The 3,837-nt window shown below is 41.4% G+C and overlaps 1 protein-coding gene across 7 annotated transcripts in view; it reads right to left on the bottom strand.

Annotated features, from left to right (window-relative positions):
- glyctk (glycerate kinase) overlaps positions 1-3,837 on the bottom strand; it is a 28,277-nt gene that overhangs the window by 23,624 nt on the left and 816 nt on the right. Inside the window, exon 1 of one of the 7 annotated variants that reach the window (XM_059649763.1) lies at positions 2,721-3,137. The exons of the other annotated variants lie outside the window; for them this stretch is intronic. The gene's annotated coding sequence lies outside the window, so the exon portion shown is untranslated. Of the gene's footprint in view, positions 1-2,720; positions 3,138-3,837 lie in introns of those variants that run through there. 7 annotated transcript variants of the gene reach the window in all.

Below are 3,837 nucleotides of genomic sequence, written 5' to 3' on the forward strand. Positions count from 1 at the left end.
AGTGTGTGGTTAAGGCAATGTTTCCAAAACTTTTCTTTCCCACTGTGACCCTTGAAATTGTCAAGAGCAGGAAAAAGGCCAGTGATATAGAGGTGGGGAGTTTGAAATTTGCAAAGTTTCATTCAACTTGTGAACCCCATTTGGTGTCCTGGACCCATGCCCTCACTTTGGTAAGCCCTTGGTTACAGACTGCCATCCAGAGTGCTGGAGACAGGTTCAATCAAGCCATCCACTTCGGGATCATGGTTACCTGAAATGGAAGGATGTCAGGGCTGTGCAGAGAAGGCCAGAGGGGAAGAGTGGAAATAGCACCAGGGGAATTTCTTCTTCAGAGAACTAGCACAGACATGATAGGCCAGTTGGCTTCCTCCTAAAATGTAGTTGTTATGTGAATTCATAAGGAGTTCAGAATGTTTTCTTTTATCCAGGCAGTGATATTGGATCACACCATCACAAGAAATAATTTGAAGTGAAAGTTAAGAGCAAGTTGTATTTACATGGAAGCTAAATACACAGGTGGGAGACAGAAATGGAAAGGCATGTTCATTGGGTTAAATGGATTCAATTGGGAGGAGATTTTCATGAAGTATTAATGCTGGCATGGACCAGTGGGCACGATGGCCTGTTTCTCCTCTTCATATTTGTCAATCAGCACAACACTAGGATATTCAATCCTTCTTGGTGTCCCAGTTGTCTAATAGGACATTTTTCTGTACTGTAAATTCTATGTAAAAGTAAATATCAAGCGGTTCAAGGAGATAAAATATGACAGAGTAGATAGAGAAAATTTATTCTCTGTTGCAAGCAAATCATTAAGAATAATTCATTGATTTTAAAAAGTTGACAAAGATATGGAGAGGTAATGAGAAAATGTTTTTCATGCAGAATGTTAGTAGAACCTGGAATCGTCTACTTGAAAAATTGGTGCTAGCAGATTCTAACAATAATGTTAAAAGAGATTTGGTCGAATACTTGAGAATGTCGAACTAGCAGGACAGATAGAAAAAAAGCAGGGGCAGGGATGGGAGGAAAAGTGAGGCATGATGGGCCGAATGGTCTTCTTCTGTGCTGTAAATTTTAAAGATTCTATTACATGCAATAAACTGGAAATAGTGGAAACACAGAACAAGGTAGGCAGCATACTATAGAGAAAGAAAGTTAAAGTCTGAAGTGAATTACATTGTGTTAGGATTTGGAAAATCGAGAGGTGGAGCAGGTTTTAAACAATCTCAAGGACAGGACAGTTTGCAGGAGATGCTGGAATACTGCTAACTACACCAGGCTAGCAATCCGTAGGCCCAGGTTAATGCTCTGGGAAACACAGGTTCAAATTATACCGTGCCAGCTGGTGGAATTTATATTCAGATTATTCAAAATAATTCTGTACTATATAAAGAATATGACAACTATTTCCAATTGTTGTAAAAGCCAATCTGGTTCAATAATGCCCTTCAGGGAGGGAATTTGCCATCCAGTGAGACAAAAGAGAGGCAGGAGACGTGATTAGTTTGGATTTCCAGAAGGTCTTCAACAAGGTGCTGCACTGAACACCGCTCAATTAGATAAGAATCGATGTATTAGGGTCAAGGTATGGACAGAAGATCGGCTGGCTGGCTGAAGGTAGAGAATGGAGAAAAAAAGGTGTCTTCTCCAGGATGGCGGTCAAAGACTAGTGGAATACTGCAAGCATCAGTGTTGGGATCACACTATTCATATTATACATTACTGATATGCATTAAGGAACTGAGGGCATTGTTGCTAAGTCTGTAGATAACACAAAGACAGGGACAGGTAGTGTTACAGAAGCAGGGAGGCTGCAGAAAGACTTAGGCTAGCAGAGTGGACAAAGAAGTGGCAGATGGAATGCAATGTGGGAAAGTGTTAGGTTATATATTTTGGTAGGACCAATAGAGGCACAGACCATTTTCTAAATGGGGAAATTTGAAGCAGTAAGGGACTTAGGAGTCCGTATTCAGAATTCTCTTAAGGTTAACATACAAGTTCATTTTGGTAGTTAGAAAGGCAAATGCAATGGCAGCATTCAGTTCGAGAGGACTAGAATACAAATGCAGAGATGTACTGCTGAGGCGAAATAAGGCTCTGACCAGACCACATTTGGAAGCAGTTTTGAGTCCCAAATCTAAGGATGTGCTAATCTTGGATGAAGTCTAGGGGATATTTACTAGAATGATTCCAGGAATGAACAGCTTGTCATTTGATGAGAGTTTGAGAACTCTGGGTCTGTACTCAATGGAATTTAGAGGAATGAGATTTGAATCTGATTGAAGCTTGCAGAACACTGAGGGGGCTGGATGGTGTGGATGTGGAGAAGATATTTCCAATGGCAGTAGAGTCGAGGACCCAATGACACAGCCTCAGAGTGAAGGGGTGATTCTTTAGAGCTGAATTGTGGAGGAATTTCTTCAGCCAGAGGGTGGAGAATCTACGGAACTCGTTGACACAGGAGGCTGTGGAGGCCAAGTTATTGAGACAGAGATTTGAGACAAGTAGACATTGGTTCTTGATTTGTAAGTAGATCAAAGGTTAAAGGGAAATGGCAGAAGAATGGGTTTGAGAAACATACCAGCCATGAATGAATGGTGGAGCCGACACAATGGGCTGAATAACCCAATTCTGTTCCTGTATCTCACTAAATCATGGTCTTATCTGGTCAGGTCTAATTGTGATTCTAGACAAACTGCAATGTGGTTCAATCTTACCTGTCCTCTGAAATTATCAATGAAACCATTCCATTCAACGGTAATTAGAGATGGCAACAAATGCTTACCAGAGATATCCACTTAGTAAGAACAAATAAAGAAAAATTATAAGGTGAGCAAAGAACAAAATTCATATTTGATATGGTAGCAAGGAGAGTTTAAATAACAAAAGAGATTGTGACGCAGGTAAAAGGGGTGACAATGGCTTTGACCTGATAAAAGATGCAAAATGTGTAACTAGAAAAGCTCTAAATGGAAAAATACAGAATCATCGCTTATGGATGTCATTTAAAATAATGCGGTTAAGTTTATAATCTGAAATTGATGAACTCAGTGCTAAATCCTGAAGGCTGTAATGTAACTTGATGAAAGATGAGCTGTTCCTCAACGTCACGTTTGAACTTCATAGAAAAGTCATGAGATCTCCAAACAAGATAATGTTAGAAATGGGCCAATGTAGGAAACTGAGGTCAGTGTTCAAGTGGAGAATCAAAACAAATAAGTCACATTGCAGGTGAGAGCATGCATATTGCTTGAAAGAGACACATGTAGCTGAAGCTTTTTATCATGTGCACTCATCAAGACAAATGCAAAAATGCCACACGTCAAATGATGTTCATACGATAGGGGAAGGATTGGTTGGCAAGCTGATTTCAGTTGGTCAAATGGTGACATGAGGGGGATGCAAATGATGAACAAAAGCTCTAATGAAAGGAATCCTAAAATAAAGCGTTAAAATAACAAAAGGGAGGAAAGTGTGCAAAATGGAAAAAGAGAATCATCACAGACTGGCCATCCAGTGGAACCGCCCTTTAGCAAAACAGCGACCGACTCAACTCCAGCACCTTGAACGCACATGCGCTGCAAGAGTAGAGCCGTATCTCCCTGACAACCAGGACTGGGCTTTATGGGTAATATCATGCCGCAGACCAAAATGTTGGCTGACGTCATGGTCATTTGCCAGTGGGTGGGTTTTGAAGAAGATGGCAACGGTCATGAGACACCGCCTCCGCCGCCGGGTTGTCATGGAGACGACGGGGGCGTTGACACATCATCTCCATAACGACCGAGGGCGGGGGATTAGGTATTATGGGTAGCGGCGCGTTCGCGCCAACCG

This window comes from Stegostoma tigrinum, chromosome 11 (genome assembly GCF_030684315.1).
Source record: "Stegostoma tigrinum isolate sSteTig4 chromosome 11, sSteTig4.hap1, whole genome shotgun sequence".
Lineage (NCBI taxonomy): Eukaryota > Metazoa > Chordata > Chondrichthyes > Orectolobiformes > Stegostomatidae > Stegostoma > Stegostoma tigrinum.